Source organism: Embiotoca jacksoni, unplaced genomic scaffold, assembly GCF_022577435.1.
Source record: "Embiotoca jacksoni isolate LCO1_2020_lvr unplaced genomic scaffold, fEmbJac1.0.p SCAF_10, whole genome shotgun sequence".
In the NCBI taxonomy this organism is placed as follows: domain Eukaryota; kingdom Metazoa; phylum Chordata; class Actinopteri; family Embiotocidae; genus Embiotoca; species Embiotoca jacksoni.
The window spans coordinates 19,320,167-19,344,082 of NW_027185230.1; the positions used below are offsets into that span (position 1 = coordinate 19,320,167).

At 44.1% G+C, this 23,916-nt stretch overlaps 1 long non-coding RNA gene across 1 annotated transcript; it reads right to left on the bottom strand.

The window, feature by feature from the left end:
• Positions 1-1,882: 1,882 nt before the first annotated feature.
• LOC138211988 (uncharacterized) lies at positions 1,883-16,809 on the bottom strand. The gene is made up of 3 exons (XR_011179385.1): positions 16,666-16,809; positions 2,357-2,482; positions 1,883-1,969 (listed from the first exon to the last, which is right to left on the bottom strand). It is a non-coding gene; the product is annotated as an uncharacterized lncRNA (long non-coding RNA).
• Between the last annotated feature and the right edge of the window lie 7,107 nt (positions 16,810-23,916).

A 23,916-nucleotide genomic window follows, 5' to 3' on the forward strand; every position in this document is an offset into this window, starting at 1 on the left:
GTGACACACTGTAGGAATTCATAGCACCTTCTGGAGAACTTGTGCTTCATTCAATGGGCGCTGAGTCAGCATGCACTTCCGAAGTGATAAGAATGAGACCATTTCCTTGGTTTGGTGCAACATCAGAAGAGGAAGTTTGCCTTTCTCTTTTGAAAATAAAAACACACAAAATACAAAGTTATATGAATGGTAGCATTCTTATAACCTTTTATAATCAACAAGTCATAAAACAGGAAAGCATGGAAAAACCTTTTCTTGTAAATAAAAGATCCAGAAGTGTCTCCTCCTCCCTCTATTCTCGTCTGTGACCGAGCCGCTGACGACGGGGCTTTTGACCTCTTCGTACCTGTGCTTGTAAAAGAGGCCACAGGGGGTCCCAACAAGGGAAGAAATGGAAGCCATGTGACACAAGACAGTGCCTATAAATATGGCAGAGATCACAGGGGCACTCTATGCAGGGGTGGGCAGACTGCTTTTTTACCAGCGCGTCTACAACATCTTAAAAAGTTTCTGTCGTGTCATATGAAACCAATAAAACCCAAATACTTCCTCCCCGGCAGGGAAAGGCCTCCTAACCTACCACAACTCAGCCTCTGCTGTCCTGCCAGACTGCTCGTTTGATTTTCATTCTTCTGTATTTCTTTTTGTTACTGTTGGTACTGTTTCTCACCACGGCTTTGATTTATTCCTCTTTCTACATTTTCTCCTGCCCTTTGATTACCGTACCGCTCTCTCTCTCTGTGTTCCTGTAAACTCCTTCACATGCAAGCAACGGAGGATACTGTACGTCTGTGGCAGGAAATGGGTGCTTGAGAGGATTAAGGTGAGAAGGAGCAGAAGCCAGAGAATATTATTTTACATGCATGCTGGGTAATCCTCCTGTGACACAGACTCACAGATGCGCTGCATAGACACATACACACAAAGGTAGTCTGACCTCTGTAAAAGCAATAAAGTGATGTACAGGAAGAATCAGAGGGCATGCAAGACTGTTTCATACATGCAGGAACCCACCTCCCAAAAAGGGAAAATATAGATTTAGGTAGCTCATTAAAGAAAAATTTGAAAAGAGCAGACACTTTCAAAAACATATGCAGGTCTAATATCTAATTAATGATGTAATTATTTTCAAAAGGACCAGCAGAACACTGATCAGAAGGAGTGAATTTAGCGAATGACACTATGATGATGATAACAATGACTTTATATGTCATGAAAGAAGTTGGCGCTTTTTTTGGCACCAGAGTTTTTGAAACCAGCCCCTAGAGGTCCTAAGTAGCATTGCACTTGTAGGCACTTCTGCATTGACTTCACTATCAAGACACGGAGACTACATTGAATTTTATATGGTAAGTTAACACTCCACCACCTGACCTCCTGCGGTGCTCCTGTTATACTACGGCCACTTGAGGTTAAAATAAATGTAAATAAAGATTAATTTAACAAACTTCAACAATCAACCAATGGTTTTTTTATTTTGGTTATAAGGACAGGTTCAACCATACGGTTATTCTTAACATTATGTTCTGAGATCAGGGTTCTGTGGAGTCCAACCATCTGCTATAGGACTCCTTCTTGTCCCTGGCAATAGTTTTTGACTCCATAATAATTACAGATTTCTCCATTTATATAAATTCTGTTTTGTAACGTTATGATTTTCAAGCTGCTGCCCTTCAGACATGTCATTACACTGTGAACAAAGGGACCATACAAAAGCAACAACACCTCCTCTAACTGGGTATGCACTTGCGGTGTGCAATACATAAGGACACGTCTTCATATTTGCATTTTCAACTGTATGTCTACTGTGTAAAATTGTATTCAGTGCCACAGATTTTCCAACAGGACACCTGCTGAGCAACAAGTTCATTCAGACTACTCACTGAGATTTGTATTTGGCGCTGGAGTCCTTCTTCATACCAGAAAAGTACCTCTTGTGCCGGTACAGCTGCAGATTACGGCTTTGTATCTGTGGACAGAGGGAGGGAGGAAAGAACAGAATGGCTCATTAATAACTTATAATGTATACTGTGTGATGAGCTCAGTGTTTCCACAGTGGCCTGTCAGGTCACACTTAAATTGAATAAATGTTTCAGTGTCTTTATCAAGGTGTCAGCTGGATTTTACTCAAGCAAACAATTTAATGTTTAAGCATGTTGCTGAAATGTTGTTTTCGCTATAACATTTTATCAGATTTTATAACCATTTATAGCAGGAAATGAGAAAAACGATGCAGTGGTGGTGGAACTTCCCCTTAACAACCTTCGGCTGGGTTTCACATTCTTAAGGGTTTACACACTTGTCACATTAAATGAAAATACTGCAGCAAAGCCAGGATGGCGATAAATACACAAACCTTATCTGATGTATCACTGACGTGGACAGCAGTGGATTGAAGATCCTCCGTCTGTGTCTCTCTTTGGGACAATGAAAGTCTTTAATCAGGCCATGGCCTGCTAATGAACGGAGGCGGGTAGACGGCCTAAGGAGAGGAGAGGCAAAGAGGAAGGCAATTTCTGGAAATGATTACAGACTCATTTCCTTGTTTATCCTGCCTTTGAAAAGAGAAAGAAAGACCCCCTGCCCTCCACCCCCACAGGTCCTCCACTTATTGTGTCACAACCCCCAATCCACCCCTCCCCGCCCACCAACAGCACCCGTCTAAATCCCTCATTGGTCCATCCTTAATCACTCTCGCTCCACGCTCTTTCACTTTTGCTCCCGTGCTTTGGCAGATTTGTTTCACTGTTTCAATAAACTATTTTCTTCTTTCCTCCAACCTTTCTTTCCATTTCTCTTGTTGTCCCTCTTTCTTGCACTCTTCTCTATTGTACAACTGAGGGACCCACTTGTAAACAATTTCCCCACAAGATCAAGCTGGGTCCCGTCCCTTTTCATTTCGGGGCTCTGGCCTGCCCCAGCTCTTGTCTGCTTCAAGTGGGCGAGCTGGCTAGGACTGAAGCTAATGGCTGGAAATCTCTAACTAACCTCTCCAACAGCTGTCCCCATAGTTCCTTCTTTTTTGTGCGCTCCTTTAACCATGTGTCCCCCATGCTTTTTCTTCCCCCCTCGCCATTTTGCACTCTCCTTCTCTGCCAAAAAAGTAGGTGATGAGGGCGCTAGCTGATTGGGGGAATAACCTCCAGGAATTTTTACAGAAATTTGCCTTTTCCTCCAACAAGTGGCTCAAGGCCGGAAGAAAACGAAGGCAGTAGAGCAGGAGGGAAAATGAGGCTCTAAAGCTTCTTTTTTCTCCCTTTCTCTCTTCTCTTTTCAGTAAAAAGAAGAATAAGAAAAGACCCTCCATTGGACATGTCTTTCATTTTGAAACACAGGTTCAAAGGCACTGAGGGGATTTGGGCCCTTTGTGAGGGTTTGAGGGTAATGATGAGAGGGGAGGAACAACATCCAATTCCAAACAGCTTCCTGGCCTATTCTGCATAGAGTCTCTCCAAGCCCTCGGCTGTAGAGCTGAGGCCTAATCCACACAAATCTACACTAGCTCGAGAAAAGCTGTTTCCAGTCTTCAAGTGGGTGAAAGTACTGTTGGAGTGGAGGCTGCTGGCTGACTGCTGAATCCTGGTGGCTGCCTGTTTAGCTTTCGAGCAAACACATAAATGGAAGGTCAACAGCTCCTCTGGGTTTATAAGGTAATGGGTACAGTCATTAACACAACAATGAATTATCATAGAGAATTAACGCAATTCCTCTGTGGAGGGATAAAACACAGATTTTCTGATAAAATAAGTAAAAAAAGACGGTTGAAAATGTGCCTCAACAAAGAAGTTTGAGAAATGATTTTATCTGGTTCTTTGAAATACTGAGGGAATATAAGAAATACCTTCTCTCCGGAAAGCCTGAGTTATTGGATAAGAAGTGGGCATAACTGCTTTTGTTTGGTACGCTGCTCTAAACTCGAAGGAGTTTGAATGGGTCCAAATTCCAGCTCAAACAGCAAAAATGTCTAATACGAGAAAAATTCGTAAAACATGGGACAATGCAACTTATTACTAACAACAAACTTTTAGCGTTTATTTTGATATATATCAAATGTGACCATGAGCTCCAACATGTCACATGACAAACAGAAGAAAATGTGTCAAATGTGTGCTTCACCGTGATCACAGTAGACACAAAAGGGATTTTTATATTACTCCACCAAATCTCATCTGTGTTTCAGGATTTGTGTGTTTTCAGAAAGACTATTTGTTTGTCTCGTGACTGTACAATGAGAGTCCACTCTGCCGTCCTCAGACACTCAGATGCCCCGAGGAGATAGGTGACAACCTCCCATCAAGCCACATCACGCCCTCTCGGTGCTGGTGACACATTTAATTTGGCCTGGCAAGTACAGTAAGCATTTAACCCAAGATTACATTCGCTGACATTTTAGGCCAACTGGCATACAAAGACGCAGACTGCACATGGACTCACATACCTGCACACGCTGTCACATTTGCACCGGGAAAATGAACGTTTGGACAATTTTGTGTGTTTGGAAATCTGCCACCAATGCATCTCTGTGATGCATTGTACATTTCCTAAATTTAAGCTATAGGCTCTGACTTATACTCATTCACACACCGGCACAATAAAATGCAAATCATGTCCTTGCTTCTGTAGGAACACTACGTGTACATGCATACACATAAACAAACACACTGGCACGTGTATGTGTCAACGGCTCCGAGCACACGGCAGCGTGAGGTCCCTACACACTAACACAAGGATGACAAAAACAACTTGCAAATGTGTAAATATGGACGAGCGCACACGCTGCCCCTGTCCTGTCACGCTGATGGTGGTCGCAGGCCATGAGGAGTGATGAGCAAGATCTCGGCCGACATGCCCTGAAAGGAAGGATTTCTTGTCCTCCTTCATCACACCTGTTTTTCTTTCACTCTTGGCTTCTTTCGTTCTTTTCCTTCCTCTCTCAAGCCCTCGTTCCATTTTTCTTTCACCTTGCTGAACACATATTTCAGTGCCACAGGACCCTTCAAACCAGCCCCTCGTCCCTCCCTCCCCCTCCCTTCGTCCGGTCATCAAACATGGGCCCCGGCTCACGATGCCACCCCGTTGCCACCTGCAAACCACAAACAAAACCTCCTTCCTTCATCTGTCCTCAAACAAAGAGCTCTCCCTCTCTCTCTCTTTTTTTCCCGTGGACTGTCAGTCCTGTCCAGCTTTTCACTTACAATTAGCTGTGGCGGGCTTCGCACTCATCAACTGTCGTGAGTTTAGCACCCAGTCATGAGGGGCCTTGACAGATCAAGCTAAGGCACCCTGACACCACTGGTGTGAAAGAAGATTCTAATTCCGGATAATTAGCTGACGAGAGCATGTAAGAGGGCAGGGGGAGGGGAGGGGAGGGATGGGAGGGGGGGAGCTGAGGCGAAGTGGCAGTGCGTCGTAAGCACTTTCTGTCAACTTACTGTTGATCTCTATTCTGTCTTGCTGTCTCTCTCATCCATCCATTTCTCTTTCTGTCTGTTTTTTTTTATTATTTTTTTTTTAATCTTTTCCTTCTCTCCTTCTCCTGACCTCGTTTACACATCTCTTCCTGGAATCAGCCATGAATTTTTCACATGATGCTCAAGACTTCATCATAACCCCGCCCCCAGGTAATCCTCATTCTTTTAATGGAGGTGTGAAGTCCATAATTTTGCTTTAAACCAAAATAAACCAGTTAATTAGAGCAATGTGTGTTTGGAGATCAAAACTTAAATTTTTGCGTACAATGAAAAGATATGCCAGAACTTCAGGTTTTACTAAACCGGTACAGTTATAACCATGCAACAATCTAAAACATTTATCTGCATCAATTTTCAGTTTGTTTTTTTTATCAGCCTATGTTTCCTCAAATTAGTTAAACTTCCGTATATTCCAGTTCATTCTCCTCAAAACATTATGACTATCAGTCAAATCTATGAGTACCAGGAATGTCTCCCAGATGTGAAATTGCAAATTACTAATATGCAAGTAAACATGTTTAAAAAAGAAAAAAAAAAGCGTGCATTCGACGATATTCATTAAATATAAATGGTACATTAACTCTTACGTTGGCCAGCACAATGAATGACCTTATTATTTGCTTGTGGCATATCGCCACTTGGCAATTCTCTAAGCAGATTGTCACGCGCTGCTTGGATGTCCTAGTTCTTACAGTAGCAGCTAGTAGTTACTGTAATTACATTGAGCAAATGGCAAAGATGATGCTGATGATGTTGATGCTTCCCTTTTATAAATAGTGGTCCATCAAGGCCAACAACGTAAACTGCCACAACAGGCCCGTCAAAAGCTTTGATCTGTGAGTCTTCTGTATGGAATCTATACTGTCTGCTCGCACCAGGTCGCTGTGCATGATGCACATGCCTGTACATACACACTGGCACACGGATATCAACACGAGTTACAAAATGTAGGTGCACACACTCACACTCACACACACACACACACACACACACACACACACACACACACACACACACGGGTCATTGCCAGAGAGCCTAGTTATCTTGGAGGGAGTCTTGATGTTATGTGGGACTAATGCAGAGTGACATTTGTGATGTCAGATTCTTTGCACTACCGGCTGGGTAGTTAATGGCTATTAGAGGCTGTGTAGCGGGTCTGATTGGTGATAGAAGACAATGTGACCCAGTGTGTGTGTGCTTGTATGCGTGTTTGTGTGTGTGTGTGTGTGTGTGTGTGTGTGTGTGTGTGTGTGTGTGTGTGTGTGTGTGTGCACGCATCAGTCACACCTCCGTGCGAGAGTTGAAACGGTGACCGAACCAAACCAGACACGGACCATATCCGTGCATTTATCCCAAAATTTGTAAACCCACCTCACAATGACGGTGATTACGCCTGACCATATTCTCCACCATGCCCTCACTCAAGCTCTCTGGCCATATCAACACATTTATTGAGTTAACCATCCATGAATGTCTACATATCAGACCGTGACCCAACAGTTAAGCCCGGCGCCGGGGCCCCTGTGTGCTGCACGCGGAGTGGGCCCATCCAACCGTGGTCAAGGTGGGCCCCAGCCACTAGGCTTGAGCCAGACACAATGGGTAGAACCGATGATTTTGAAATGATATCTATTACTGTTAGTGACAGCAGTCCCAGACAGCGTGCTTTGATGCTCCGAGAGACTGACAAGCCGAGCAGAGTGACACTGATGGCTGTGGGCATAAATCAGAATCGCTTTACCGCATCGGCAGCGCCCCGGCGCCGCTACGCTCTCCCTAACCCCAACCCCAACCCTCTGCCCGGCTCGGCTATCCTCCCAAACCGAGGGTGAGAAGTGGGGAGATAATTCAGGAAATGTAGGGAGGCAAGAGGAACAAACAGAGAGGGCTACAGAGAGAGAAAACAAGGGAAGAATGAAATAGCAAAGAGGTGTGAACAAAAGGAAAGAAAATGTGCATTTGTGAGTTAATTTCTGAACTTTTTCTCCTTTTCTTTGTAGGATATGTTTTAAATTTGGACTGAGGTTGTTTTTAGAGATAGAATGAATGCACAAAGATAGAGCTTCAGGAGAGAGAGGACGAGTGAGATAAAGCACAAGAGAAAAGAAAACAAAAGAGGGAAAAAAAGACAGAGAACTGTCAGGATGTGGAGCGAACTTGCTTAATACCTCAAGAATGAGCCATGCTACTGGAATGGATTCCCCAGTGGGGAGAAAAGGCCAGTTAATCCGGGATGTGTTGACATTTCTTTGGCCTGAAGCGCTTCCATTTCCACCTATAATTGAAAACATCTTAAAAAGCGGAAAATTAAAGTTGATCTCCTCTAACACGTAGCCTTAACTTACAGATTCACCAGAAAAGCATTGTTAAAGTTTGAAGAGTGAAGTCCCCAGCTTCCCTGATTTCAGGGATATTATCTGAAAAGATTGCTGCCAGGGGACTGCAGCAAAAGGTCAGAGCAGCATTCACTGATCAAGTTAAAAAATATACATTTGTTATGTTTCTGCCAACATGTGCTAAACATCTAACTTTACCACGACTGGCACGTACATCATGTCTGTCATGTATCATGCACAGTTTGCCCGCTGGCATTGTGAAGAAATCTCATCAGTTAAGTGATGCTGTGGTCTCAAGATGTTTGGACTGATCAGAGCTAACAAAATAAACAAAGAATAGACACACAAGAAAGCACGCTAAATACATAAATGCATCTCTGCGCACACACCATGTAAACACCAGCGCACACACCGTGGCACACACACTGTGGCACACACACCGTGGTACACACACCGTGGCGCACACACCGTGGCGCCCACACCGTGGCACACACACCGTGGCACACACACCGTGGCACACACACATAACCGTGGCGGCGAGGTAACGCAGGCGGCGAGGCCACAGCGCTGTCTGTCGGGACGTGTGCGTGTGAATGTGTGTATCTGTGTGTCAGACACACTTCCCAGCATCTGAGCACCAGCATGCGGCTCCTCGGAGGGAGAGGGGAGAGGTAGTGGTGCCCACTCAGCTGAAAGGCCTCTGGCCACCGTGCCAGCACGATCTCTTCAGCACTTCGGGACCCCCGTCGCTCGCTGTATCTCCCGTTCCCTCTCTGCCTCTCGCCTCTCCCCCAACCCGCGTTTATTTCTGTCAGCTTCCATATTCTTGTCTTCACAGCGTGTTTGCCCGTACTCACGAGACATTTCTAGTCCGTGCAGACGAGGCGCTGCCGTCGACTGTAGGGACCCCTGGTAAGATGGTAAACAGGCACACCAGCTTCTGTAGGCAGGCTCCCCAGTTGTACCCGGGGCCTGGGGACACGTCGGAGTCAGACCTTCCTCTTATCCTTATTCTCTACAGGGACGATCAGCGGGCCTGTTAAGGCCCTGGTGTGACACCGCCTGTCCCATATGATACACCAACACAGGCACCCGGCTCTTCGCCTGCAGTCGTACGGCCTCCATATGCACACATCACTACAATGAGGGTCCTTCAGTGAAGGCCCCAGCTTTCCGGATTTCAGGGATATTATCTGAAAAGATTGCTGCCAGTGGATAGCAACAAAAGGTCAGAGGAGCATTCGCTGATCGTGACCATGATGAACACAATACAATCAGGGAGAAGCATTTGTGGGTTGAGAGCTGCTATATGTGGTTAAACATTTGAAGGAGGTTCTGTCATGATTATTTTAATGTAACAGTGAAAGATACAGAGTGTGCATCATGTTTCTCCTTTACTGGCCCTTATCAGGAGACTGAGTCAAACCATGCAGTATGGTACATACAAAACATACAATATGGTATAAAAGTATTTCAGAGTCAGAAGATTTCATTAAATATTCTCCCACCTTTTAAACAAATAATCATGGTGTAACATGAAATACTAACAAAGCAGTAATTATTGTTAGTATTCATAATTCCCTTACACTTAAACATCCTTAATTCAGAAAAAAAAACAATTATTCTTTAACATGAGCTATCCTGTCATGTTTAACTCTCTAATGGAGAGAGAAACTCTTGCTGTGATTCAGGGTCACACAGAAATTCTGCAGTCTCAGCTTGGGGTTGTCACGACCCATCAAGGCTGCCGTTAATTAGGGGAGACCTGAGTTCAGCCTTATAACGATGCACCGAGGTCGAGGCCCTCGGAGCATAATGAACATATGAACCATATGGGAGCGAAAAGAAGGAAAGAGGGGCTAAGAGGAAGGTGATCAAAGACAAAGGGGGATTGGATGATGTCGAGAAAGAAGAAAGAATAACAATAATAATTCCTTGAAAAACAATAGGGCTTTCACATCATCGGTGCTCAGGCCCTAATGAGAAATTACATTAGTTAAAAAACTGAAGATGACCAAAAAAGTCATTTCCATGAGGTCTCAAATTAAAATGTTTCTATCTCATCTCTTCAGTGGGCGTTTCGCCCTGTTTAACTGTATCCACGCAGTTTTTTTGATGGTCCTTCTCTGACAAACCTGCTGCAGCCAGCAGGTTCATCTATCTGCCCTTTAATGAGATGAGCAGGACGGAGGGCTCCAGGAATTGATGGCTGACATTCGTGTAGGTTCCCTCCTGTTCCTGCCTCTGTACACCAGTTAGGGGAGGTAAAGGCCATATATAATGACCAACCCCAGCGCACTGATTTACAGCGTTTACCCTCAGCACGCCCTTTAAGACGAGACAATCGTCTCAATGAAGGAACGTACACCAGATTCTAGCGACTGGCCGTTTCCACCCCTCATTCTGCTTTATGTACTCTATTGACCATTTCAATGAAATGACTGAAGAACAGATGCAGACGTCAAGAACTGAGGTGGGCCATTCATGCAAGAAAATATAACCAGATATCACTGCAGTTTGAGAAAACTAAGGCTGTAAAAGAAAGAAGAAGAAATAATATATCTGGAACACAAACCCAGGTATTTGGACCGGCTGTACTCTACTCTACTCAACTGCTCTCACTTTTGGTACCAGCTACTTTTCCAGATTTAGATTTCCACTGCAGAAATTCCCCAAAATAATGTTGCTACTGTCGTGATGCCGCAGAAAACTGCCATGACATCATGTTCAATGAGATGCACGCTTGCTGAATCCAGAAACCTCCTCGATTCGCCGTGGTCTGGGTTTTATAGGTTGCCATTAATCACGTAGTCAAGCGAATAAGATAAAAAAATGTAGGTTTGCTATAGCAACTTGTCTAGTTAACAGTGACAGGTTTGTGTGGGATGTCCGGAGTAGCGCACGCAGTGATTCTCCCTGACCAATCAGTGGTCTGCTATGTTTTTACGTCACTTTTTAGAATCAGCTAATGTCTACAACTTTCCTCCAATAAAACCACATAAAAAAAAAAAGCCAACAAAGTCAAGCTGAGTTGAGCTGATAGCTGCAGTGGAAAAAAGTTCCTATGACTTAAAAATGTTTCCAATAAATTATCATGACAAAAATATTTAAGCTAAGAACGAGTACATAAAAGTGAAGGACATATGGTCTTTATTCATTATGCAATGGGAGAGCTGAAAGTAGCTGTTGTTGGGCTGAGAGAGGGACTCAGGTGACAACCTGTGTCTCCTCTGTAAGGCCCAAATGTGGACCTCCACTGCCTCGCTACAGCCAGTGTTTTCTGGCAGGTCATAAAAGATAATTGCGTTGCCTGGGCTTTTTAAGGGTTAGCCAACGAGTGCTCCAGGGTGGCCAAAGGGACTTAATGTGCGTTTACCACGACACAGAGACAGTGAGACTCTACCTAGCCACCCAGTAGACAGCAGATAAGACATCAATCTACTCCACCTCTCCAATTTAGGGAAGAGAGGAAGAAAGGATGGAAAGAGAGGAGAGGCTTTTTGAGGAGTTAGTGCTGCTGGCTCCTTCCTATACGCGGTAGTTTGGGGTTGCACGCACTGTAACTATCCACTGAAGAAGTGTGTGTGTGTCTACATGTGTATACGTATGTGTGCATGTGTTTCTGTGTGTGTGGGCCACGGCAGACCCAGACCAGCGTTCTACAGGGAGTCGTTGCCCTGTAGCCCCAGCCCTGCTATAACTTCATTAGGTGTAGGTAATGGCACCGTGGTCCAGGAGCTCGTAACATGGAGCCAGAGGCCCATCGGCTGCCCGCCAGCCCAGCCCACACAGGTACTACACCGGTATGCTGCTGTCTAAACTTTGGTTATATGGGCAGAATTATTGTTTAGTGAGGAGCCAATGAAAGTTAATATGATACCTGTGAAACTTGAAGTGAGTTGAATTTTTGAGCAACACTGGAATTAAATAAGTAGATTAATTCTCGCTAGACATATATAAGTCTGCCGGGCGATGTGAATAAACGGCTAAGAGCGAATGTAGACTGGAGAAAGTAATTGATTCTCAACTCTTCACAATCCATACCTTTCACACCACTGATGTAATAATGCTCCAAAAGCAGTCCAAATTCTGCTGACAGTCAGGTTGTGGTTGCTGCTTTGTTGGAGACAATGAGAACATGAGCAAAAAATGTGCTGCTTCTTCAAAAAATATATATTAAACTCCCGGATAAAGCAACATAATCTTAAAATGTTGCACCCGGAGGTGTAACAATCGATTCCAAGTGGAAAGGATTAAATTGCATTATGTCATTGTCTGTAGCCTATTGTTTTGTTAGTTGTCACTCAGCATTGGCAGGCAGCCAGCTGAAAACAAAGCCAGAGAAAAAAAGAGAGTTTCTATACAACAGAGGTGTATTTATATAAATCACCGTTAGACACACAGCAGACACTGTCCAACTAGATTATACGTAGATATACATATATCTGCTTATTTTTTCTACCTTTTAAAAACTCTCCTAAACCTTAGATCTTCCAGATATGTTTTATTTAGTGAACTGACAAAAAACAAAAACAAATCAAAACTTGCTTTGGAACTTCAACTGAAACTAAAACAACTTAATATGCTTCATTATATCATAAACGATGTATTAAGGCCAAAAAAAGAGAACATTCAGTGTAGACAAAGGACCAACAGGGTTCACTATCAGCTGCATGTCGGCTCTGTCTGGTTTGTTCTGTAGATTTAAAGGTACAGTTTATTTGAATAATCACACACACACACACACACACACACACACACACACACACACTGATTGAGCTGCACATCCCATTTCCGAAGGGGCCCCTGTTTATTTATTTGCTATATGTCTGAACTTGCCTGTCTTGATGTTGTTGTGTTGTAAGTGAGTCAGAAAGGGGCCCATAATTAAATCACTGGGCTCTCCTGTTGGATTGAGACTATCCCACAGATCTATGGTAATACACAGCCTGGGGTGGAGGACAATTCCATTAGTGGAGGACAGGGGCTGGAGCTGATAGCGCTACAGATAGGAACCCCTTCTTACTACAATACCTCCTGGCTCAACTGGCCGTTAGCCTGTTTTGCCTGAAGTTTTATGGAGCAAATTTGCGCTGTTTGCACAAGTCCGAATGCATCCGCCTGTTGTGCCAGAGCGGTAGACATACAGCAAAGTGTTGTCAACGGGATCTCTAGTGAGTACCTGAATCTGTATATGATTTGTAGGATATAAAGAAAGCTGAAGGGAAAGTTATGAACATTACTTTGGCCATAATTCCCGTTGATAATGTTGCATTCAACAAGTTAATTGCTGAGAACACGACTCCCCGGCTCAACTTTGACCTACATTATTTACTAGTTCTCTGCTCACAGTTTGTTGTACAGTTAGTTTTTATTCGTGCTATTTTGGTTCCTTCACTTTTGGTTTTACCTCCAAATAAACTGCGTTAGAAAATCTTGGCTAAAGTATCGTCTTGTTTACACCCACTCGGATCATTTGCCTGCTTGTGTTCGAGACCCAGAATGAACATCGCCGTTTTCCAGGATCTCAGCGATTACGTTGATGAGTATGATAAACAATGAACATGATGGCCCAAAATTTTAATTTCTATATCAACATTGAGGCAGAGTCTACTGTATATGCTATTTGGAGCCACTCTGAGCACACAGTTACATCTGTTTAAATTTTTTTCGCTAACCTTTACAGACTTAGGCCAAATGAGGGAGCAAGAATAAGCCAGGCTTTGGTAAAGCCTGTGATGAAAGCCCACCACTCTTGTTTTTATTGTCCACTCTCCACCAGGCGGAGTGTTGTGGGAACTCCGGAGAGTTGTGGCTGCTGTTTGATCACACTATGGGAGTCTGACCTGTCACTAAGTGGTGGCAAACACGGCCCACACACAGAGCAGCGAGCGTCTATGCCTGTATATGTGTGTATGCGTTTCCCACACACAGCGCCACATACCTCACCAGAGGAGGCAGGTCACAACGTGTCAGAGTGTTGAGGATTCATAATGGCCATTTAGCCTTCAACAGCTCATATCAGCGCTGCTGATTTATAAGGAATTGAGTTGTTCAGACTCTGGACTCAAAAGCCGCTTCATCAAACCTGTTCTACATCAGCCGGTATGAACAAAACATAAATATACACACAGATCATATACTAAATAATAATAAAAACATATGTATAAACTGTGGAGTTCATGCAAACACATACCATACATCCATACATCCATCCATGTTAGGTAGCACGGCAATGGCTCTGGTAACCAGCTGTTTGCAGCCAGGCAGAGTGACAAGGGACTGGAGGGGACCATTGAAACTCTGGGGACTATGACAGAAGCGTGGTGACAAGTGATGACGACGTCCTCCCTCATGCATGTGTCCCTAAACTGCATAGGACAGCACCCTCAGCAACAAGGCAAGACGGAGATCACGCACCATGCTAAGCTAATAGCCACGAGATGCTCTGCTGAAGTCAGCTCTGATCGAGGCTCGGCTCTGTGATCACCGCTGATAGGGGAACAATGTGACTCCTAGATGTCAGATTGCATATAAGGAAATGGCAACTTGTCTCGCCGATAGTTTCTGAATGAAAACTGGAAAGGAAATTTGGGGAAAAAAAACTCCCTGAGTTTGATAAATAAGGATCAGTAATTGCTCAAGATTGGTGATGTGCAGGTTTTGACCTCAAATTCACCTTCAAAACAAAGTGTTGGGAAGTATCACTGCGGTGCTAATGGAGACTGTGTTTGGTGTTTGTTAGCTCTATTTGTGGCAGAGGCATTGTGTAAACGACATGCGCGTGACGGTTTGACTACACACACACACACACACACACACACACACACACACACACACACACACACACAAAAATCCAGTTTTGGCTCTTATAGCTTACATTCTTTACCCACAAACATACGCACACGACTTGCCCCTGTGACCAACTGCAGACCAGAGAGACATTGACATGACCCAGATAATAGGCCCAAAGTCTTGCCTCCACAATTTGATCAATTTGCAGTTTCCTCACAATCGCAGGCACCGCGCTGTCCCCCGCAGCTACTGCGTAGCCCCCCCACGCCCAGCCATGCAGACACATCACTGCTCGCCACAGCAAAGATGCTCTGCCTTTCTCCCCTTTTCCCCCCAAATCACCGCTAAGCCCGCCTGATGCCTGCTGCCGGGACACAAACGTGCTCTTGCTCCTGTCATCTCTAAGCAAGCGCAGACAGGAGGGAAAAAGGCTGACAGTTTGTCTTGTACCATATGCCACGTGGCAGCAAAGCCTAACTGATATGGCCGGAGTTTGGGCCGCAGCCAAGGGCTCTTTTTTTTCGATCTATTTTATTTTCTTCTTACTTGCATGTGCCTGTGTCTTGGGTGGAAATGTGAAATAGAATCACTGCCTGGCCCTCACCAGGCTGGATTTAGTGTCTCTGGCCAGCCAGTTCTGAAAACTGCTTTGATCGTTATTTGAGCAATATTTCAGACAGGACTCACGATGGGCCCGTGGAAGCCACTGAATGCTGAAATATCTTCTCCCTTGCTGACGACAGAGCTGCCGGGCTGGGGAGACTCCAGGAAAAAAAAAAGTTTTCCACAGGAGGAAGACTAGATGAGGAGGTAACGATCCCCTCCTTTGTGCCTCAAGAGATGTTAGCTTTCAGTGAGGCTCTCAGTCATGACCTGTGAGATCTCTCCACACCCTGACTGGAATTTGAACAAAGCTGTCACTAACTTAACATTGACTTGTGTGGTGGTCTTAGTGAAGGCAAATTTGTTGCTGTTGATGTTTTTAACCCTTGAGGTAGCATTGCTCTGATCATTTCCCTCACAGTAGAAAGACAGGTCAAACCCCCTCAGGCTGACGACAAGTCTCAGAAAAGTTAGGTATTTGCTTACAGCTACGAGCGGGATAAGGAATAATGTTTTTGCATTGCTTGGTCTGAAATGATGGGAAATGAACTGAAAATGATATCCTGCTTTGTGCAGAAGACAAACTGAAATGTGTTTTCTCACTGTCAAAGGATTAAGTGGCAGAAACATGATTGGAAAGTGGTGAGGTGATGATGGTGCATCATCATCTTCAACACCGATCGGTCCCGTTTCTATCTGATACCAGAAAGGAACATTTTTAGATTTTATTTTTTTCCCAAAAATTTTAAAAGCTTTTCATAGATTGCAATCAACATGTTTCAGCATTTTTCACATGAGGAAAATGTTAAAAATGTAATCCTTCTTCTTTTAATAAAACAATCCAAAGGATAAATAAGAATATTGTACAGCAGGAATGGTCATTCTCACCCAGTTTGACTGCTATCAGACTATTGAAGGTTAAACGTTAAGACCTTTCATGCTTTAGAAAACCATGTTTAGCGTGACAGAAAGAGTCACAATTTAACAAGTACAGTTATTGTACATATGTCTCTTTAACACTGATGCAGGCATTGTTCTGTGTTAACACGGCCAGAAGTTTTACACAACACACAGACGACAAATACCAAATTCTTCAAGTGTGTCAAATATTTAACTTGTAGATTCTCTTCACTTCACTGCTTCCGTAGAGAAACCTGGTTTAGTCTGAAGTGGCTGTCAGTCATCACCTCGCCGATGTGTCATCCTGCACCGCAGCTCAACGTGGAACTGGGACAAAATGGTAACCGTTTTCGCTCCGATGGGTCCTTTCCCACCTTCGCCACGGCCGTTGCGAGAAGGTTTGGAGGAAGGCAGGAGTTGATGAAATAAATGACAGGTGAGTGACAGATGCCGTAAGGAACAAGAGGTGGGAGGAGTGGCGGAGTGCGGGAGCGTGCTAGCCAGCGAGGAGCAGCGTAGTGCCACAGGTAAAAAGATGCCAAAACAGAAGACTAACGCACCTTGATGGCACCGGCAGGCAGCGGTGACACAGGTGAGGCGCCGAGTCGGGGTCCTTCCAGGCTCCTCACAGCTGTCAGACAGATGCACAGAGAAAGCACCCTTTCAGTCGAGGCAACGCAATCATGTGTTCATTTTCAACATGCTCGCTCTCACACACACACACACACACACACACACACAGAGACACACACACACACACACACACACACACACACACACAGAGAGACACACACACACACACAGACACACACACACACTCACACGCACGCACGCGCGCACATGCACAGTTTTTTTCAAGACGATACGGACTAAAAGAACAAGTCGATTTCCAGCTTTCCTTGTTATTGTACTGAATTATTTATTTCCTAATAATCCAAATGTTCAGATATAGTTGAAAACTTTGTTTGTTGGTTGCCTGAAGACATTACGTTGTGTGACCTTTTAGAATACACATTAGATTCATAATCGACAGTTATTGGCTATTGACCAGCTCCTACCACGTCTTTTCTTCCTTTACCCCCCCACCCCCCCCCTCACCCCTCGTTTCCACTTTTACTCCCACAACTCCATAACAGGTGCCTGATGTGACCACTGACCGTGTCACTCTCTCCTCCCCTCTTAAATCTCTATTGTCTCCTCCTTCTACACCCATTTTAATCAAATTTGACTTTCATTTAACTCTAGATAACCCTAACATTAAGCACTGAATTTCTTCTTCTGAATTAAATGAATGTGGAGCCGGCACAAATATATGCGGGTGACCATGATGTGACCACCATGTTGTATGAATAAAGTATTCCACAAAATCTCACCTTTCTTTGAGTTAACCCGAAATAAAACAATATATCAATTTACAACAACATACCAGCAAGGCAAAATTAACATTTGTAACAGGAAAAATAATATAGAGGAGGTGACACCCAGGTTATCTAGTAAAAAGAAATGCAAATTATGTTCGCTAAATTAGAAGTGGAGAAAGATATAGAGTGAGACAGAAATGTAGGTGAGTAGTTGAATGATGTTGAAGCAGTAGCTATACATTTTGATAAATACACGTATTTATCGTTTCGCCATAAGTTAGATGTTAGAAGATCGATAATCATTCTTTAGTCTGTTCCCAACCAAATACGCCCACCATCACCTCTCCAGCTGGTTTCATCTGTAAAAAAAAAAATAGTAAGCGTGGTAATAACTGTAAAAACAACAAAGGGTAAGAATATGTTTGTTTTTCTTTTCTACAAATTAAAACATTATCATATATTTACTGCCATGATTGTTATAAAATGTAATGACTGTAGTTCAGCAACTTCATTGGACCAGACAATTATTTAATCAATAATCAATGATTTGATATAATTTACTATCTAAAGTGTATTTCTTCAAAGAAAAACAATGTAATGAATGGACCAGCATCAACAATAGATGACATGTGAACAGCATCAAAAGACAATCTTTTCTCCATGCAGAAGAAATATAAATTAGTCAGAAGTGTGATATTTTATTCAGGGGCCCTCAGTAGCAAGCGGGGCACCCATCTGTCTCTCATCTCTCTAGTCAGCCATGTCATGTGGGACCGAAGTGAAAGAGAAAGAGAGCCTCTCTGATTGCCTGCCACCCAGCTCTTTGCTGCTGCTCAGTGTCACTGCCACTCACCCGCCGTTCTGATGTGTTCGTTCCTCTCCACCTCCATTAACGTCAGTCTTGGACGACACGCTCGCAAATGGAAAGGCACGCAGGCCTCCAACATAGGGAGAAGAGGGAGCGCTTCATTTATGTTTTAGGTGTACATGGACACTTGAAAGGCAGAACAAGAGTGATATTTTTTTTCCTTTAAGTAGGCTCGCATTAACAAAAATGTCTGATCCTGCAGTTGTTTTCCTAGCGAGCGAGCGAGCTCAGGCCCCGCTGTCGCTGAATGGAGATGTTTCAAGCAGACTGAGTGACGAGGCGCATAAGAGGTCAGCATTCTGAAGGGGTGACCAATTGGATCATGACCCATGAGGGACAGATATGGGCAAGGGATTTAGCCCCAAAGGTCGCGCTGGGGTCAAGGAGGGTCCTGCATTCCAGACTACTAATCCTTTCCCGGCAGTCTGGAACGCTGGCCTTCACTGCTCCACACATGCACGCCCACACACACATAACCACGTACACCTCTCACATACGAGCACAGGTTGTGGTGATAGATTGGATAAAGAGACTTAAAATAAATGTATGCCTCCTGGCCGTCCTCCTCCTCCTCTATGCCTTATGTAGAGCAAGCATGGGCTTTGGGTGCCCTCTCCACGCCTGACCTTCCACTTAACCACCCACCTCCTACCAGGCCATCGAGTTTCCCCCATGCTGAGACACCCGAGTGCCGGGGATGTAGGTAATTTGTCAGGGAGACCCAACCCCCCACTTTTCATGCTTGTGTGTGTGTGTGTGTCAGCAGACAAGCTTGTGTATACGCCCGGGGCTTTCTCAGGGATTCTCTCAGGCTATGTCGCCAGCTCAGGCGGTCCCAGACAAGTCAGTGTCAGTGACTGCGTAAGCAGTGATCATGCTTGTAGCCTAGCATTGGAAGCTGGGGCATCCTGGTCATGGCAATCTGAGCCATCCGTCACATGAATGCCACCCAACACCGTGCAGCATTTGCCCCCCCCCCCCCCCCTCCCCCTCCCCTAAACACTTATACGTCACATGCACGGACACAGCATACAATGGTGACTATACAACCGAGATGATTTTGGACACTGAACCCGTTTATTTACTCGGCAACTCGGCCATCACACACTGAAAACACAAACACGGCGACAAAATTGCTCCATCTGCCCCTCGGACGGCACGTAACACAGCAGTTTGTGTGGAGCAAAGCACACCAGGCATCAGCCTCCTACTGTTTGTGTTGGAGTGGCCCTCCTGCTGGGCCTTCAATTGTACCCCCCTCCCCCCCCCCCTCACTTCCTATCCCACTACACTATACCAAACACAGCCAAATAAAACACAGGCTAACATAATGTAGCAGCATGTCAGTGGTGGGCCCTGGAGCAAGGCTGAAACATGAACCACTCTGTACCAGCCATTAGGACAAGAGTTAAAGCAGCTACGATTTCTTCCAAGCCATGCAGCCCTTATGTTGTCCAGTGCAGGGCCTGTGTGTGTGTGTGTGTGTGTGTGTGTGTGTGTGTGTGTGTGTGTGTGTGTGTGTGTGTGTGTGTGTGTGTGTGTGCTCGGAGCAGATTGAGTGATGTATCCTGTGTGGCTGTGGTGTGCTCAGTGGGCCAGAGAGAAGTCCCAGCAGGGGACTACTTCTCTCTTGGCCCCCGGGCCACTGCACTTCATCAATCTCTCCACTGGGAAAGGCCTGCCACTGGATCTCAGGACTTTTACAGCTCATACACACAGAAAGCAAAAGCAGGCAAACCAAATCAGAAAAGCACACAGAATCCAAGAAATATGGTGACGGAAAATCTAGCCGAATGCTGAGGATAAATTTGTTTTTGTAGTGTTTAACCTCTTTCAGATGTTTTCATTCACTTGTGATTCGGAGCAGAATGCATCAAGGTGTCATCTAAGCATTGATGTAGCCTATTGGTTACTGAGCTTGGAACACATTTTCATTTTACTGCAATGGTATTTTTTCATTGTCTTCTTTTAAATGTTTCAATGGTACAATATTTTTCTTAGATGTTTTTTTTTTTTTTTTTAAACCATTAAAATTTGTATTAAAATGCCATTATTCGTGCTAATTGGTAAAGAATTCATGAATCACAAAGCTTCCTTAGGGAAAGGGAGTCAATAATCTCATCGTGAGTGATAAAATCTTCAATGTACATGCTCTGATTTTTGAATTTATGTTTGTCCACACATAGACCTCGCCTCAGAAATTGGACAGACTTATTTGGTGTTAATTCTTCCGCAGTCATTGGGAGGGTCCATCGAGTATATGAAAGGGTGTGGTGGAGGAGAGTTCTGGCGCTGGATCCCATAATTGGTTGGAATGACATAGATGAGGTGAGAGGTGATAGCTGCTGTATTCAGGCCTAAATCTTCTCACGGTAAGATATACTTTTTGTCTGCTTGCGGCACTGACGAAGTTGTTACATCACACAAGATGCAGACAGAAGAAACTTAAAATAATTGGCAGATATTCAAATTGTGATGTGGTTTGCTTGTTGCGATCACTTGTTTTGACAGGAGAAAAACTGTCCGTGTGGAGACCTCCTCTCCGACCGACTTCACCTCGGATACCGAGTTATTTGGAAGCATGAGCACACACGAGCACATTCATGGTCTGGCAGCGTCCCCGGCTTTCAGATGTGGGTCGGGTGAACAGATTCAGCGAAGGTGAGAAATAGCTAACCTCCTCTTGTGTTGATGATGACTCTAATACTTGAGAGACATGTCGGGAATTTCTCATGCCTCAGCAGGAAGCAGGGATCTCCTCTCACTCCTTCACGGAGCTCTTTGCATTCCGCACAGATTTAGAAGTCATGTTATGCCAATGAAAATCTTCTCAATCTGAATCTAAACTGGTGTTCATGTGCGCTGCGGCTATTCTGGTCAAGTAAGAGGAGATCATTTAAACTGTATTTCTACATTTAAAAAAAAAAAGAAAGAAAAAAAGATTACGTTTATGGCCAATAGCTGAGCAAAGACTTTTTCAGTCGTCTATTCCGACTAAGCAAGCTTTTACGAGTTGAGTCATTGCTTTGTCAAGTCAAAAGGAAGCTGTGGAAGGAAAGAAAGAAAAAATGAACGAGCAGAACGGAACAAGAGCCAGAGCGGGTGAGGAGAGTTGGTTTACAGTGCAATCAGCATTAAGGAAATTGGTTTGCTCTACGGCTGCGAGTGGAGAGAGGTGATTGATGCTAAGTTAGGCTAGCAGGAAGGAAGTGGAGAAATTAGCGGCAGGTCGGGGCACTGAGAGCTGTCAACTACTTCCTGGTCCATCTGGGTGTGAGGTGTGCCTCCACTGCCAGTCCTCGTGTACCACTTGTGCTGATGCCGATTTGTACACAGGCACATACATTTGAATTGATATAAATAAACACTGGCTAAGTATTTTTGCATTATGCATATGCAGGACTACGTAGTCTAAACATGGTTATTTAAAAAAAAAAAAAAAAAAAAGTAAGTAAGTATTTTGAATCACAAAGATACCACATGACCCCTCTCTTGATCTCGACTCACTTGCCTCTGCACACAAGCTTTCAACAGCACATCACAACAACACAGCGCAGTCTCCAGGGCACTGTGTCAAAACTTGGCTCCATGCATGCCAACAGTGTAGCCATGTCAAGCCCCTGACAATAGCAGTAGTAGCATACATGCGGCGTAATTAAGCAAGGCAACAGAGGACAGGCACAGAGGAGGAGGAGAAGACACAAAGATGCCCTTGATACTTGGGTGTCGCACTGACAGCATTCCCTCTGACAGCTTCATCTCGTAGGGCCACCACAGAAGCCCTTACGTCTCCTGACATGTGCTTTACTCATCCCTCCCTCGACTCTCCGTTCCCTCAACATGACGGGAAGGAAGGGATGGTAGGACGGAGAGCTGGAGACGGATGGACGGACAATATGATGGCCGGTGGAGGTTAGTTTCAAAAGGTCAAAAAAGGAATCAGTGGACACTCTTGTCATTGGCCCACAGTGAGGCTGAGAAATGGCGTTTGAGAGTATTACAAAATAGTAAACAATACTTCAGTAGTTACAAATATTACTTAAAATTGGAATATAAATACATTGTTTTTTTTAAGGTATGTTGCTAAGTACGAATCCGGTACAACTGTATGCCTCAATCATCCAAAAAATAAAACCAGAATTTTTAAGCTGACAAAATATATATATATATATTTTACCATCACTCAGGCCAATTCTGATTCTTTGTTGGTTGAGGTTAAGTCAAAGAAGAAAAGATCATTTATTTAGTCAATGCAGTACTGAACGTGGTTTAGTTCTGGTGTTTTTGTTTTTCAGTTATAAAGTTATAATGAAATATTCTTTGGGGCGTCCTTATTGTTTCCTCAATGTGACCCCAAGTTAAAGGACCTCCAGGGACTGTTTTTTTTTCCTCTGGCTCCACACAACATTGTTGACAGTGACCTCACTAACTGGTACACTAGTTCTGGAAATGTTGGTTTTTATTTTTTGTATTTTAAAAGTTCCTTTTCGTTGCTTTGGACACTACTGCACTGGGATGATGGCAGATCGTTTGAAGGCCGACCAAGTTAAATTGAAGCTATTTACATGGCTGGATCCCAAAAGCCATTTGTTGTAATTTGTGTTAACTGATCCTTTAAAGACGGCGAGCAGTGAGAGAGACGCAGAGTGAGACCAGCATAGTAAAAGAAAGATGGCCATTTTATAGAAGCCCATCTTTTACATAGCACTCTGTTCCTCTGAGGCAGGATTGAGTTAATGTCCCTTTCCTCCCGCTCACCCTCTCATCCCTCCACTGCCCCTCCTGCTTTGCTGTGACTTGCTGGCTTGATTTATCTGATGGAAGGAATTCTGCACAGAGGTCTGGCTCTGGTGGTATCCCTATACTGTAACCTTTTCCCCCCACCAGATGTTCCCCTCTCAAAACATGGCAATGTTCACCCCCAAATCCCCGTACAAACATATCAAGTGGTCGCTACATGTTTATGCGGGCCATGGCCGACAGAAGTGACAGGGACAGTGACACGAGTGTTGGGGGTTGGAGGGTAGACGGCGAGGGAAAGGAGGAGAGAAGCAGACAGACAGAGACGGAGATGCCAGACATATGCTCACGCCAGCTGACGACACCAGGATGACCTGGAGGAGTAAGGGGAGATAGGGGGCACAGAGGGGCTGATAACTCCCACAAATGTTGTAATGGGTGATACTTTGAGTTCAACAGTTTGCTGGGATCTGAGCGCCGGAGCTGATTTATTGTATCCTACCCTTTTTACACAGGATTTTCCTTTTACATGCTTTTTTGATTCAGTGCTGAGCATTCCTACAAGAGGTGAAGATGGCTTTTAGTGGAGCTGCTGTAAAACCAGCTTTTATTAAGGATAAGAGTCTGACATTGTGATCATAAATATGTAATTAGAGTTCACAAATATAAAAAGGAAATCCAATTTAAAAAAAATTCCTTGTTTTAAAACTCGTAAAATTCAAAATAAATATATATAAACAAATCAAAGTTTTGGCTAAAAAAAACCAAGATGTATAACCTGCAGGATTAAAACCAAAAAGTTCCATTTTACTGAGCTCTTCCCTCTTTCTTACTTACAGTAG